This window comes from Pimephales promelas, chromosome 16, assembly GCF_988280905.1.
Source record: "Pimephales promelas chromosome 16, fPimPro1.hap1.1, whole genome shotgun sequence".
Classification (NCBI taxonomy): Eukaryota; Metazoa; Chordata; class Actinopteri; order Cypriniformes; family Leuciscidae; genus Pimephales; species Pimephales promelas.
The window spans coordinates 19,100,712-19,117,800 of record NC_142784.1 but is presented as its reverse complement, the minus strand read 5'-3'; the positions used below and the strand labels follow the sequence as shown (position 1 = coordinate 19,117,800).

At 35.5% G+C, this 17,089-nt stretch overlaps 1 long non-coding RNA gene across 2 annotated transcripts in view; it reads right to left on the bottom strand.

Moving 5' to 3' along the window:
- LOC120473158 (uncharacterized) overlaps positions 1-3,101 on the bottom strand; it is a 36,225-nt gene extending 33,124 nt beyond the window's left edge. For both annotated transcript variants that reach the window (XR_016146863.1, XR_005621552.2), the window contains exon 1: positions 2,997-3,101. This is a non-coding gene — a long non-coding RNA (uncharacterized LOC120473158). The remainder of the gene's footprint in view (positions 1-2,996) is intronic.
- Between the last annotated feature and the right edge of the window lie 13,988 nt (positions 3,102-17,089).

Sequence of the window (17,089 nt, the reverse complement as noted above, 5' to 3'; positions counted from 1 at the left end):
AAGTTACCTTCCAAAGACACTACCTGCTACACAACCTGACCTTCTCTCAACAATACCGCCTCTATTGTTCACTTGTCAAGGGCAACGAAAAGAATAGCTCCCTTTTCCCGTAAGAGCTTTTCCAAAAGCCAAACTTTGAGCATTAATGCTTTATAGAGACATCCACGGAAAATGAATGAGACAGATTAAAACCAAGCAGTGCTTCTTTTGGTTCGGACTTGTGCTGACTGGTTTAATAACAGCCACAGGTCTCCAGTGTGTTTTATCATATTATCCTGAGTCTCGAAAGTCAATTCATTAGTCGGTTTTATTCGTCTGCTCTGGCTGCATGCGTCAGACTTGCGTCAGGCATGGACCCGACTGTGAGATTTAAGCTTATACGGAGGGATGTGAGGCGGCCAAGTCAAACTTTCTTTGAAATCATGCATTTTGCAGAGATATTAAACAAACTAAAGCACAAAATGCAGCTCTTTTACTCTAAATCTAAATCTCACACAATGCATCTAATCCAATGTCCGACATATCGTTGCTTTTATTTTAAAGTCATCTTTCAAAAAACTGAACTCATGTACCTAGCCTTTGTACCAGCTACTGTTGGATGAAGTTATGAAAGTTTTGAAGCTAGTAGCCTAAGGGCTGGAGAGATGCCTACCTTTCTCCCTTCACAGGCCTCTGTCTAATTATACATTCCACTGAGAAATCTCTATTCAAATGGCCTGATCCCTACATGCACACATTCATATTTCTATCCAAACTGAAAGCCAGAGACCCCACTGAGAAAAACTGAACTACAAAAAAAAAAAAAAAGATTTTTTTTACTGTAAACAGTACAGAATAATAATCAGTTATCTTATTTTTTTTAAACCACAGAAGTGAAAATCAACTTGATGTTCAGAGAACATGAGCACTTTTGATTGCTGAACCACAAAGTTGCCAAAACCACAACAGCAGAGGTCCAAACCCCCTTACCACGCGCTTTGGAGCAGAAGCAAACATTGTGCTCCTCCTACCTTCATCAAAAAGCGCTGATGTTGTATTTTGGTGTCACTGAGTGTTTTACACAAAAGGCATTGTGTTTATCCACCATGTACATCACAGGAAATGTAAGTTAGACTCATATTGAATCAGGATTAAACTAAGTACCTAAATGACAGATGTCACTTCATGAATCTTTTCTATTGTATGTAATAAAATGTTACATATCACGCAAATCTGAAGGGTGCATTGCTGACAACAACTGCTCTCTATAAATCAAAACTAAAATGGTGTCATTTTAGTTTATTTACTCTCTCAAATGGATGGACTGAAGTTGCTACACAGAGTGAGAGTGAACATTGTGATAAAAACAGATGGGTGAAGAAAGTTAAACCAGACCGAGGGCTAGACCAAAAGCTAATTATATTGCCCATGTATCATATCTTATCTTTACTGAGTTGAAATAGTTAAATAACAACCAGCAAATTGATGAATCTGGGTTGATTTCTCCCATTGCAAGGTAATCAGAAATTAAACTTCACTTGCCAGTGCAATAAAAAATTGAGATAAATCAGATTTTCCCTTCAGTAGCCTATAAAATGCACAACTAAAGTGAAATGCAATTCTAGTGAAATCTCCTGTAACTAAATCAGGAGCGGGTGTAAAGTTAAAGCCTGCCATCTAGTGGTGCAAAGCATGGATTGCCTGTATTTCCTGTATTTCCTTAGATTGTTCACCCAAAAATAAAGATTTTGTCATTAATTAAAAGTTCTTCCAAACCTGTATGAATTTCATTCATCTGTTGAACACAAAAGAAGATATTTTGAAGAATGTTGAATGAAGAACTCATTAACTTCCATAGTTGGAAAACAAAATACTATGGGAGTCATTGGGTGCCTTTAACTATCTGGGCACCAATGATCTTCAAAATATCTTCTTTTATGTTCACAACATGAGAGTGAGAAAATGATGATGAATTTTTGGATGACCTATTCCTTTAATGAAAGACACCAAGTTTATAAACCAGCCTTATTTTGTATGACTGATTTTGGATATGCCTATTATAGAAAAAATTCAACATTGATATAATTTTACAGCCTTAAAAACTTTGTTACAAACTGATTGACAACATTTTGAACAGGTACAATTTACCTGCCTGTTTCCATTTAATTTCCATTTGTGTTATGGAGGTGCCATTAGATTGAGGATTCATTTCCCTCTTTGAGCATTTTTAAAAGTATTTATATGCACCAAATATTTATCTGTAAGGTAAGGGTTATCTGTTGTCAGACATTTAGTGGTTAGGGTGAAATAAGTTAGTTATGTGGGTTAAACTCCCACCTTTCACAGATGGACAGTGAATTTATTGAAATTAACATTTCAAATTTCAGCATCTTTGCTTGCAGCAAGCTCTCACAAATAAACATACAGTGTAGACAGACAGGATGGTAGGCATTTCCCAGCTCACAAGTGTGTGATGGAGTCTTTTTGAGATAAAAAATCTACTTTAAAGCTGACTGAATGTTGTTTTAGAAAGGGCAAAGCAACGATACTCTAGGCCAAAAAGAATGATTGGTGCTTCGCATGGATGCTGGCCTTCCATAAAGCCCTTCAAGCCCCTCCTTTCAACTGACGCTTTCATATTCTTGCCACAAATATTCTATAAAACATATTCATAGTCACCTTGCAGCTGTGTGTAGACACCCAAATGAACATGCATATTGACAAACATTTAGCTAGTGTATCGACATTTTCCAGCTTTAAGTGACTGAATATACGTACAAAAATATTCTATTTGAAAGAAACATCAGTTGCATTGATCTAACCATGATAATTGGCTTGGCTCTTTGGTACTTTTTACTAAGAAAGTACCCTAAATGTTCACACCGCTCACCCAAATTTACCTGGTCACAACAAAACAAGGTGTTACGTTAGGCTATCACATTTGAAATAATGAAATGCAACTTGCTCATGCATATTGTGTGTGAGAGAAAAAAACAAGAGTTGTTTTTGCTGCTTACCTTTAATGACGTTGATGAGTCTAGCGAGGTTTGAGTAAGTTATCCATGTTGGCGCGTTTTTGTAAGTTACTCGGCCTGTAGCAAAGTAGTGGCAATTATTATTAAAAAAAAAAAGAAGAAGAAGAAGAGGAGGTATAATTGTATAGCTCTTGAGCACCCCTTTAGCCCCTGCTGGTAGAGTATTTAACTGCACTATTCTGAAAAGGCCATCTCTGTCCAAATAAATAGCCTAACATTTTTTTCCCCAGGCAAAATAAAAATACAATTTGATTGCACTACACAATCAAATAAAAGTATTTTCTTTTTCATCAGTGTTCCATTTAATGTTAAAAAAAAGTTTGAGCAAGCAAAGATGGCAGCCTTAAAGGGATAGTTCACTCAAAAATAAAAATTAGCCAATGATTTACGTACTCACCATGAAGCCAGGTGTATATGACGTTCTTTTTTCAGATAAACACAATCGGAGTTATATTAAATAATAATGTAATACATAAAGGCCTTCTGAAGCAAAGCGGTGTGTTCGTGAAAAATATAAGAAAATAAGAAATAAGAAAAATATGTATAACTTTATCAACTAAAATAACAAGCTTTCGGGATAGATAGATAGATAGATAGATAGATAGATAGATAGATAGATAGATAGATAGATAGATAGATAGATAGATAGATAGATAGATAGATAGATAGATAGATAGATAGATAGATAGATAGATAGATAGATAGATAGATAGATAGATAGATAGATAGATAGATAGATAGATAGATAGATAGATAGATAGAGTCTGATCCCATTGCCCACAAGATGGCATTGTTTGCTCATATTATGGGACAATGTGCTAGTACTAAATGAAAACACTGTTACACTGGTAACACGATAAACATTCCCATGTAGCCTATAGAGTGACTGGTTTAGGCCTTCACTGTTTGACAAATAGCCTTGTGCAATTAGAAGAAATGTAAATAATCTCTGTTCTCACATGATTGGGAGAACTCTGAGACAGTGTGTGTGGGACAGAGGTCTAAAAATAAAAGCTGGCACTAGAGATGCTCATTCACGCAGCGAAAAATCAATTAAAATTGAAAACACAGTAATCATAATAACTTATCTCCTGCGTCCTGTTTTGAATATTAATATTGCACAAATATTTACACAAATGACAATAATTCAGGCAGTAATTTCATGCCTCACAGTTTCCCATTTTAATGAAGGCAGAAAAAAATGAGTCTCGAACCAAACAAACAGCTTCCTACAAATACTTCCACTTTGTGGGATCAAACAGAGGTGTACAGTATCATGTTATTATAATGAACTCTAATGAACCTTCTTGCTTTACTTTGTGTCATCTGTACACACTAGAAGGGAAATATTATTGTGTGCTGCATGTCTATCTCAAGCCTGTTTACACGAGCCTGTTCAACAGAGCAACTGCCATAAGCACACACCATGATACTGTCAAGTGCTTCCTGTAGACTGACAACGCCATGTCCTTGCAAGGCTGAACCGTGTTATAATAAGATTCAGGGTTACACGGTGGCGCAGTGCTGTCAAATCCCTTCAGAATTCCACCTTAAAGACCTCATGGAGTTCTGCTCTCCTGCAGATATGATCAAACTAGAGCTACAACTAGCCCTTCAGCAAAAGTGCACATGCTGTACTGTTACAGCTATACAGATTGTTTGAGTTTGTTTTTCAAAGTCAGTGTGAACCAGGCCACTTTCTTTTTCTTGTATGCTTTTTTCATTAGCTTTTATCCAAATCGACAGAGCTTATCATTTGGAGATGCAATTTCAACCGTTCTCTCCTCTCCCATGTTTTTTGTCTAACATACAGTATGTGTGCATCTGACCAAGAACAACGGCCTCTTGTGCTTCAGGCTCCTCGCTAAAGTTGCAAACGGTGAAAAGTAAGTGGCTTTTTAACCTCTCAACCATTCATTCTTTAGTTATTCAGACATATCCCACCAAAAGTGTGCGATATAAATCATTTTTTGCTGTTGTGGCTTTTTTTCGGGTGGCACTTAATGCCTTTACTATGCAAGTGTACCACCTCTTCAGATTGTATAGGTTTTGCTGTATTTGAATTTACAAAGCCTTCCTTATTATTTTTTCCTGAGGTCCTTATCTCAAAGATTCAGCGTCTGCACCTTTGATATATCTTGTTTCAAAGGTTACTTGTTAGTCCTTGAACGTTCTTGTTAGAATTTCTAACAAGAAAAAAAAAGGTTGTTGATTGTGGCCTGTGGAAAGTGGCCTCTTCAATGGCTGTGCGAAGCTGCTGGATATTGGCAGGACCTGGAACATGCTGTCATATACACCGATCCAGAGCATCCCAAACACATTCACTCATGCTGACTGCAGGAATGTCCACCAGAGCCGTTGCCCGAGAATTGAATGTTCATTTCTCTACCATACATGGCATGTCACCCATGATATATTTGATTGATATATTTGTAAATGACAATAAAAATACAGTATTATTCAAAAGTTTGAGGTCAGTAAGATTTTTTTTTTTTTATTCAGAAATAATCTGTTAAATTGATCAAAAGTTACAGTAAAGACATTTATAAAGCTACAAAATATTTCTTTAGCAAATATATGCTATTCACTCTCTATTCATTAAAGAATCCCGGAAAAAAAAATGCATCATGGTTTTCACAAAAATAATAAGAACTGTTTGCAACATAGATAGTAATAAGAAATGTTTCTTTTGCACCAAATCAGCATATTAGAATGATATCTTGCCATCACAGGAAATTTAATTGAATTTTAAAAAATGTAATTAAATGTTAAAATATATTTAAAAAGAAAACTGTTACCCAAATTTGTGAATGGTATTGTGTAAGAAAGTAGTATAAGTAAAATAATAAATAAATACATTAATTAATTAATAAAACAGTACCACAGTAGCACAAGGCATCACTAAAGAAATATCGTATGGAATTTTCTATAGCACAAGCATAAAATGTTTTTCAAAAGTTAAAGTACATGATCTCTACCTCTTGTGTCCCTCAAGTGAACAGTATTCCTTATCTGTTATTGTATTTTTCTGACAGAAAGACCAAACAAAGGGTGGTGTAAATAATTCATGTTTCTCAGTAGAGACAAGAGTTTTATTGCTTTTCCCTGTCATGCAGAGATTTTTTGTGTCTTGTTTTGTTTTCCAAATCCTCCCACACTACGGATAGGCCTAGATTGTAATTGATGTCAAAATAGCAATATTGTAATATTATGGGTTATTTTTGCATGTTGTTTTTGAACGTTGTCGTTAATGTAAATCATGCCGTCGACAGATTCCGTGATTAATAAGCATCGCACTAAATGCTAATTTGCTGATCATGTGACAGCTTTACATTCATTCTTTAAAAGCATTTCTAACATCTTTCACATGCATTTCTAAAAAGCAGAGCAGTGAAAATTCAGAGAACTGAATCATTTATATATATATATATATATATATATATATATATATATATATATATATATATATATATATGTAAATGGATCATGTATGTAAATGCATGTACAGTATGTGCGCCCTCAGATGATTAAAAGTAATTTATATAAATAGAATCTTTTCTATTATTTTTATGTTACGGAGCCAACAAACAGCAGCTGCTTTTGATGGACAGGGGATCCAGCTGGGTTTGTTTAGTTTCCAGTGAATATCAGCGAAATTGGATTCAAAGTGACAATTGAAGGGGGAGCTGGGGGCGGGCAGTTGGGTCATTAATGACCTATCCATAGCAGGTATCTCCCCTTTTTGACAGAAAGGAGGAGGAGGTACGGAATGTATTTACAGGTCTGTCATGGAGAAACCACAGGGCACTTCTCAGGAGATGACACTGTCAGTCAATGTCATCCAAACTCATTTACTGTGTCATTTATTGTGCTCTCCAGGAGAGCCAAGACTGAGCTCCCCGTTGCGGTCGGGCTAGAAGATATCCTCAAGTTGATAAGATGTGTCAAGATGTTGCTTTATTTTGGGGTATTAAGCACAGGGTGAAACCACGTCCATGGTGTCAAGGACAGAACTTTTCTGGAGTTTTTAGAAAGCTGCCTGTTTTCCCTTGATGTTGACGTGACGTGATGTGGATGCCCAATATTGATACTGTATAAAAGCTGGTTATATATGCAATCCCGTTCAAAAGTAAGCTTTTTAAAAAAGAAATTATACATTTTTCTTCAGCAAGGATGCATTCAATTCATTAAAAGTGACAGTATAGGCATTCTAGTTTTCTATTTCAAATAAAGGCTGTTTTTTTTTTCCTATTCGTCAAAAATCCTGAAAAAATACATCACGGTTTCCACAAAAATATCAAGCACTGTTTTCAACAACAACAAAAAAATGATTCTAGTGCACCAAATCAGCATATTAGAATGATTTCTGAAGAATCATGTGACACTGAAGACTGGAGTAATGATGCTGAAAATTCAGCTTTGGCATCACAGGAATAAATAAAATATAATTAAACCTATATTCAAATAGAAAATATTACTGATATTAGTGTGATATTACCATTATTTTATATTGACTGCTATTTTTACTGTATTTTTGATCAATAAATGCAGCCTTCTTTCAAAAACATTGAAAAAACTACCTCAAACGTTGTATAGTAGTGGATATATTGGATATTTAATTGTGCATTTGCCTTATTTCTAAATTTAGATTACCTTTTCCATCATCACTCACTTTCAGTTAACCTGGATGGATGAATGGATTGATTGATGGATTTTTAGTATTGTCATCTGAAGATGATTTCAGTTTATTGGTGTTGGCCATGAATTTGACTGGGTTGAGTCCAGACAATTTGTGTGTCACTGGAGTGTTGTGCTTGAGTAGAACACATTTTGAATTATTGCACAAAATAATACAAAATATATCAGCCACAAGCCTTGACAAGAATCTAGGTTCATCTTTTATATCTAGGGGAATAGATTTCTTTTCAGAAGATTAATGCCAGTTAATGCAATCAATCACATGCCCTTGCAAGTTTTGAGCACTAAAGCAATTTTAGCCCTGCTGCTTTATGCTGCCATAGTGACTGTATTTATATGTTCAGGAATGAAATGTTTGTATGTTGTTTGTTTTAAGTAACATACCAGTCTGCTTTTTTTTTTTTTTTTTTTTTTTTTTTGCAGCTGCGTCCATATTGCTTTATAACATGTGCCAAGTAGAGATGGTAATGTTGCACTGATACTGACTGAATTAGAAGCATTTCAAAGCATTTTACATATGATGAAAGCCCTACCATCAAGCACTCGATTTGGATGGCCTCAGTAATGCTTTTGGTGGAGAAAATAATCACTCAACCCCTGTTCATGACAGCCAGCACTGTAGTTACACAATAGAGCACACATGTATACAACACAATAAGCAGTATTCAATCCACTTCACCTTTCCCATATGTTATGCAATATGATTGCATTTACAATGTGATATCCACCGGTCTGACTGGAAATGAAATACAAATGCACATCCATCCATTCATCGTCACAATCTTCCATTATAGGAATTCTTTGATTTTCAATTCATTTTAATTCTACTTCCGTACACATTAAAATCATAATTGCAATTCTCATGTGTTTGCTCAATTCAAAGTATAAGGAATTGAACTGGAATTTAAAAGGCATTCTTAATTCAATTCTAAATCAATAGTTAAAATTCCTTCTCCTATCCCACACAGGGATAACGAGAGGTTTAAAGAGTGTGCAGACACCAAGACCACATGGTGGCTCAGAAATTACACTGCAGCTTTAAGTAACATAAAGTGCTTTCAGAATTGAAGTATTCACTCAGCCTCTCTCAAGCTTTTGAGTTGTTTATGCATATTATAATGAAGAGTTCCTTCAATACATGTGTCTAAGAACTGTGCGCTAGATCTGTGTTTTATCTGGAAACTTGCATTGCAGATAAGCACACTCTGGCCTTTTTATTTCCTTGATTAAGTTATAAAAATATAAAAGTACTGGATCCTTTAGAGGGTTAAAGAATGGATGGATTTAAAGCTATGCCATTAAAAAGCACCTGTTTGTTGTGAGGAACAATGGAATATATATTTACTGAAAAAAGCCACTCGGAAATCAGAAAGAGATGCCCCAGTTTACACAACTGAATATGATACAATTAAAACCAATAGTACAATCATTAGGCTGTATTCTGAAAGTCGTGGCAGGAAACAGATCATTGATTAGGTTTAAGTTAATTTAATTTAAAAGCATGGATTACAATTCTGTTCAGATTTGTACTTATTTATAGCTTATAAATTGAGAACAGCAAGAGATGTTGAATCAAAACCGTTGACAATACACACTTTCTCAATTGACCCGTGGTTTTTTTTTTTTAATTGACAAAGAGACACATGTATGAAGTGTGAATTTCTTCTGAAGTGTGCTCACACCAGAGGGTGTTTTCACATCTATAGTTCATAGTCTGTGACTAACTGCTAGAGCCAGGAAACAGGAGTGCAATTAGCACTTAAAAATTTTTATTAGGCCTATAAGGAATGCTAATTATAGAACTCTTGAAGTGGAAATATCCCAATGAAAATCATTTGCCAGCTTTAAGTGGGTCAATTAGGAGAAAAATATTGTAAGACTGCTCCAGTCAGGAAATTGCTTTTCAGAGTGAGCTTCTGACTGTGTGTATTATACAGGGCTTACATAGGTGGAAAGTAACGAATTTTAAGATTTAATAAAGATACATTAAAGAAAAAAAAGTAACGAATTACATTTCCTCGCGTTAATTGTGTAATTTGTGTGTGTGTGTGTGTGTGTGTGTGTGTGTGTGTTTGTTTGTACTTCCACTTTAAATAGTTTTAAAAATATGTAGCCTTTTACTTAACTATGTTTTGTTTGAAGTATTGTAAGCTACATTTGAAACATTTGAAAAGGAAGGAAAATCACACTCCGGAAACTACTGCATTGATTTTAAGGTGGGAGAACAAACGCGCAAAAAGGTGACAGGACCTTTACAGTGGACAGAACCACTGAAGCTGAAAAGCGCCCTCAAGGTCGAATTCTTATGGATTATGGCCAGCATGGAAATTTTGTTTCCAGTTTGCACAAAATGTGGATGCAAAGTGGCTGCAAAAGGAGGATACAAATAGGACACCATCCCTCCTGCAGATAAAGGTATCCCGATTATAACGTGATGCTGAGGGAATCCCGGAATGGAATGGAATCCTGGAATTTTCCATGAAAATGGAATTTACGCAACACAGATGTTATATAAAACATGCAAAATAATGGATGGATGAATACATGGAAAGTAGAACTGTGCAATAAATCCAATCGCGACATGGTCTTTGAATATTTAAGCACAACTGCCATGTAAATATAACCCAGGCTATTTGTTCTGCTGAGCTGCATTAACATCTCCAGAGCTGCTGAGAGAACGCCCAATGAGCATTTTCATAATTTTATTTGAGAAAAACCATTGCCAAATACACTTTGAAACAGGTCTTCACTACAACCTGTCAAAATAAAAGTTCAGTTTTTTGGAGAAATTCTGACAGAAATATATTACTATAGGCATACAATAGAATGTTCTTCTCAAAATAATAACAATGACAACAATAATAATACATTTTATTTAAACATTATTTAAAGGAATATATATATTTTTTTGTCCATGGTTTAATTTAGTAAATCTGTTTTTGCAATCCATTTTAACTGTTGATAACAAAATGATGTCTAAAATGTAAGTTACTCAATATAAAACTTCATGGTAACACTTTCTTTTGATTGTCCACTTTAGACAAGTAACTTTGCAACTGTCTGCTGAATATCTGCTACCACTTTATTTTGATGGTATTTTTCTTCTTATTGTAAGTTACTTGGCACCTACAAGTCAACTTATTCTACCCGAACCCTAACCTAACAGTCTACTGACAGTCTGCTACAGTCTACTAATACTCTAATGAGAGTTAGTTGACATGTAGTTGCAAAATTACTTATAGTTAGTAGAATGTCTAAAGTGGACTATTGAAATAAAGTGGAACCCATTTGGATCAGTGCACAAATTATACAGTAACGTTCACAGGGGTGAAGTGGGTCATTTTGTATCACAATCTATTGAGGCTTGTCTTGCACAACACGAGGACTTTTGGGGGTACTTTATACGTATACAAAAATTCTAGTGAAATGTAAATCTTAAACACCTCTCGTGACCTGTTTTTCTGATATAGAGAAAATTTCCTCTTTCCTCATTTTTCAAAGAAATGGTACTGAGCTGTGTTACATCTATATGGAAATGAGGTAGCCTAAAAGAGGAAAAGAGGTAGCCGCCTGCATTCTTTGTATCCACACCAACATTTAATTTTTTTCAATGAAGATCTAGTGCCACAATAATTTATACATCATTGCTATGGGGCAAAACAAACAACTATACAGTATAAACTGGAGTTGAAAAATGTGGCACTAAAATAAGATGATAGGACTTCCTGTCTCTGGGGGATGTATACATGTGCTTTAATATTCATGAGTGCATATTTATGTCTGAATGTTTAAATAACACAGAGCCTCCAGCCTCCATCCTGATCCTGCCATGCATCTGCCACTAGCCAGGGTCTTTCCCCTTGTTTTATCGCTATGTTTACTTCTATGATTTTGAATAATTCATGAAGTTGAAAAGCTGGGGGGCAATGACATGGGGATGTGGAGAGTAGCCAGCAAATGACATAAAACGGATATATTGTAAAAGTTTTTTTCCTGTAGAATGACAAGTATTCAGCCAACTGTTAAGGTTCTTGAGTTGCTCCATTTCCATTCATCTACCAGACAGCTAACATCATCTGACTGGTACACATACAGTGCCCTCCACAATTATTGGCACCCCTGTTTAAGATGTGGTCGAGGACTTTTAAAAATTCTCCCTTTTTTTTAAACAACATAGAACCCAAATGCAAAAAAAGAGAAAAATCCAACCTTTTATTTAAGTACATTACTTTGGTGGTAAAAAAAAAAATGTACAAATTTAGAAAAATAAAAACTTCAAATCATGTGTCCCACAATTATTGGCACCCCTAACAATTCCGCTAAAAAATGTAATTGATTTTTAAAAAAATATATTTTCTGTAGTTGCTAATGTTGGTCAGGATATCTAGGAACTTTTAATTAGTAATTCATGACTTCCTATTTCCCTGGGGTATAAATATGACATGACACAGAGGCCTAATTCTCTTACCCATTTGTCAACATGGCAAAGACAAGAGAACACACCATTCAAGTAAGGCAGATGTGTGTTGACCTTTATAAGTTAGGCAATGGCTACAAGAAAATAGCCACTCACCTTATCTTGCCTGTATCTAAAGTTAGAGGAATCATTAAGAAGTTTAAAACAACTGGAACAGTGACAAACAAGGCTGAAAGAGGTCCCAAGTTTATCTTGCCACAACGCACTGTGAGGAGGATGCTAAGAAAAGTAAAAAAAAGTCCTAAGCTCACTGCCACAGAATTGCATCAAATAGTGGCATCTTGGGGTCACAAAATCTCCAAAACAACCATCAGACGCTCTCTACATGCCAACAAGATGTTTGGGAGGCATGCTAGGAAAAAGCCTTTTCTCACTAACACTGACAAACGTAAACGTCTGGAGTTTGCCAAGCGGCACTGGGACTTCATCTGGGATCGTGTGCTTTGGTCGGATGAGATTGAGCTTTTTGGCAACAAACACTCTAAGTGGATCTGGTGTAAAACAAAAGATGAGTATGCCGAAAAGTACCTCATGCCCACCGTGAAGTATGGTGGAGGATCTGTGATGCTGTGGGCCTGTTTCTCTTCCAAAGGCCCTGGGAACCTTGTTAGGGTGCATGGCATTATGAACGCTTTGAACTATTTTAAATAAAAACCTGATGGCCTCTGCCAGAAAGCTGAAGATGGGTCGTCATTGGGTCTTTCAGCAGGATAATGATCCAAAACGTGTGGCAAAATCTACACAAAAATGGTTCAGTACCCTGCAGGGAAGTTATTCAGATGTTCACCTCAACCTTAGGCATCGAGAGCTGATGTAGCTGAATTTTTTAGATTATTTATTTATTTTTGAATAATTCCAGCCATAATGTGTCAGGCGCAATTCACTGCTAAATAGCGTAATTCTAATATAACACTAATAATAGAGGTAGCCTAAGTGATTTTTGGTACTTGCATCTCAAATCACATTTTGAAAAATGTATCTGGCCTTGTGTTAAGTGCTCACTGTGTCAAGTGAAAATGAGATCCCAAATGAACTTTAATGGCTAATATAGCCTTTGGGAACACATTTTGAGATAGCATTATTCTAAAGCAAAAGCCAATTATAGCAGCTTTTTATCTTAAAAACCTCAGATGCAAAAGCAATTTTGGGCTACTTGCAGAGCATGCTGAAATAGTTTAGTTATTTATACACCTACATTTCCGTTATTCGTAAAGGAGGTAAAATCCCCATTCTATGTTCTAAGAGAGGAATTATGTGATAATAGCAGTCTCATAAAGTCTGTGATAAGCACAATTTAAAAAGTGAAAACTTAGTGTTTTCAGATTAATGTTGCCAAATCCATTTTTTTTTTCATGCTTGGCTTAAAGTCAATTAATTTTAAGTTATTTTAAATGCAGTCATTTGAATGAAAACTGGGTATGACATCATTGAGACATTAGGTCTATGTTTTGCTGTACACGTAATGACTTTGTTGACATGCACCCTAATAATTCAATCATGAAAATACAATACTTTGATCAAATTGATGTGCTCATAATCAGAGCATCCATAATAGTAGTAATATATGTGGTGTCTGTTGATTTTAACCGCAATAAATAAACATGGTGATAAAAGAGGTATCACATTTTTTTAGAAAGTAACTGAGTTCATGTTGACAACTTTGCACTGCATGAATATAATGCAGTACATTAATGGTTAATAAAGACATTTTAGACGTGTCACAGAGAAAATCCAATATGTCCACAGAAATGTGGATTCAAACAGTTGCCAGTAACTCACCGACTGTATGTAAAAAATAACCACAATTCTTAGTGAATACTGAGTAATGAAAATTTCATGTAAATGGGAGTGAGGTTTGCTAATGTCGGTATCTTACTGTGATTAAGTCCTTAAATAATCACAGCAATTACATTAATTGTGCACGTGTAGTCAATGAGTTTATATATATTGAATTTTGGTTCTTTCACAATGCAAACCGTTTGTGCAAACCAAGTGACTTACTAAACAGACTTCCTGACACTTTTTTAACACTAAAAGACGGTTTTCTCTGCTGCAAGCTGTCAGTAAATTTTAACTATACAGTGCACAGGAACCACTTACTTTGCATTCTAGAAGAAACAAAGAACTGTGAATGATTGTATTGTGAACTTTTTCTTTAATACTTCATAGGGAAAAAAACCCTGATGTTCTAAATTTATAGTGCAAAGATACTTTACATTATTGTATTGAAGCTGACTTAATGCTCATCCTTCTTATTCATCTCATATTTGTTCTGTTTGTCAGTGTGTGAGTATGTGGTCAAGAGATGGATGCACCAAGTGAAATAACTCACGCTGATGGATCAGTGCAAACATTTCTGTTGACAAGGATAAATGAGAACATAAAACCCACACATTACAATGAATCACTTCTGATTTCTGAGCAGTGTAGTCTCCCCACTATGAAAGTATGGTTATTTCTGGGTGATATTTGTATCAATAAAGATTAGGAAAATTTTCAGCAGATGATCCGTGCTCTGCATGTCAAAACGCCCTCTGTGATGATAGCAATACAGTAGGAATCATTAAGGATGCATTTGTTGTAAAATATTCTAATGTTTGTTACCATTCAAAAATGTGGGTTCAGTGCGATTTTAAAAAATAATAATTATTTGTTACAGCAAGGATGTAGCAAAGGTTACAAATACATCTATAAAATTACAAAACATTATTTGAAATAAATTAAGTTCTTTTGATTTTTTTGTATGTATCAAAGAATCCTGAAAAATTATAACACGCTTTCCACAAAAATGTTAAGAACCACAACTTTCAATAAGAAATGTTTCTTGTGCAAATCAGCATAATTAGAATGACTTCTGATGGATCATGTGAAACTGAAGTCTGAAGTAATGATGCTGAAAATTCAGCTATAATTCACAAATTATACTTCACAATATTTATTTTATTTTACTTTATTTCTGTTTTGCTGTATGTTTAAATAAATGCAGCCTTGGTGAGCATAATTTTATAAGCGTCATTTGTTCTCACATCAGACATTGCAGCTCGAGTTTGTTGTCGAATGCATGGACAAGCACTGCAATACATGCCAGTCTATTTTTGTAGTATCATTAATTTAATATTTGCCCCTAAGTGCCACATAAAAATGAGCAAACTGTGTTTTGGTTGTTTTATATGTCACTCACACGCCCCCTCATACTGTATTAGAATAGATGGTTCTTGGCCAGAAAATGCACCAGATTTAATGCCAAATATCTTTGCCATGTCTTGTCTCAGACTGTGTTGGGTGAACACAGACAGAAGAGAGTGCTGTGAGTTTATGAGAGCTGCCAGCATGCAATAATAATTCCCACTACTGCGAGTGTTTTAGAATATCGTCAGCCATACCTGTCTGCCCTCATACTGACATAGTCCAACAGGGCACATCCTCAGTCAACTATGAGAAAGTATTTGCACCCAGTGGAGCAGTCAATCACATCAGAACAGGTCTACTGACACCAGAGTCACCATAACTCTCCTCAGAACAAGAGGCTTTTGCTCCGGTCCTGCAGTCACGCTCGTCCCGGACTCCACTAAGATTCAGAGCATGTTCCCTCTCTTCATCACTCTCTTGGCTAATGAGTCGCGGAGCTCTTGTGGTGCAATCGGGACCCCAGCTATACCTTCACTCCAGTGCCACTCATCCCGCCGAACGTTTACCCTCCCATCAACCTCACGCTTCTTTCGGGCTGAAAGACAGCCAAGTCTTCATTACAAAAAGTGGTCTGAGTCTCCTCTCTTAGACCAACTCACTCAGTCATTTCTGTCCACTGCAAAGCCATTACGATGATTGAGGTTAATTGTGTAAATACTGAATTTTAGGTGGCCCATCACAATGACAGTGGCCCATGTCATTGCAGCACCAAAATAGAAAGTTACATGGAGCTTGTTTGTTTACTCTGCAATAAAATAAGATGAGCAGAAAGGTTTCTATTTCAAATAAAAACTGTCCTTTGGAAAAGGTATTCTTGAACTTTCTATTAAACAAAGAACTGTATCACGTTTTTCCACAAAAATATTAAGCACACAACTGTTTTTAATTGAGCTTTGCCATCACAGGAATAAATTACATTTTAAAATGCAGAAAATAGTTTTTTTTGTACTAATATTTAATAATATTTCTGTTTTTACTGTATTTTTGTTCAAATAAATGCAGTCTCGGTGAGTATAAGAGACTTTATTATAAAACATGAATACAAATCTTACTCACCAGTTGGGTAATTAATTCAGACATAGTTTTTATTAATACCATGGTTAAAACATGTACAAATAATTTACTCCTTTACTACACCACTTCTGAACAAACAATTTTGGGCTATCGTGTAATATGCTCTTTATTAAAATTACAGAGGGTTTTATGAGTATCTGCTTTTGTTATCCTGTAAATCAAAATATACTGTCAATAGCCTTAAAAAAAACCAGGCTACGAATATATAAATGTCAATGTCTTCATAATATAACTAGGTATAAGACTGGAAAGTTTGGTGTAAATAGGCACTACTGAAGTGGAGATGTCAGACTTGGAGTATGAGAGAAAGGTCCTTTTGAGAAATCAGGCTTTAAAGATTTAGCATCAGCCTATGAAATTGCGGATTTAGAATTAAATCCTCCCTTTTACTTTCACGATTGGTTGCTGATAAAAAGGAAATTACCATATTTGGATCCGATAGCATTGTACAGGAGAGAGAGAGCTTTCTTATTGTGCGTTCACAGCAGACGCGAATAGTGTGTCAAATTCGCGCCTACCGCGTCTAGTTATACGCTTCAACACTTTGAATCCAGTCGCGCATCAAGAGCGAAATTGACGCTCGTAAAAAAAACCAAAAGTTTGAAGCGAAATTTACGTGCGTCACGCGGGGTCAGAA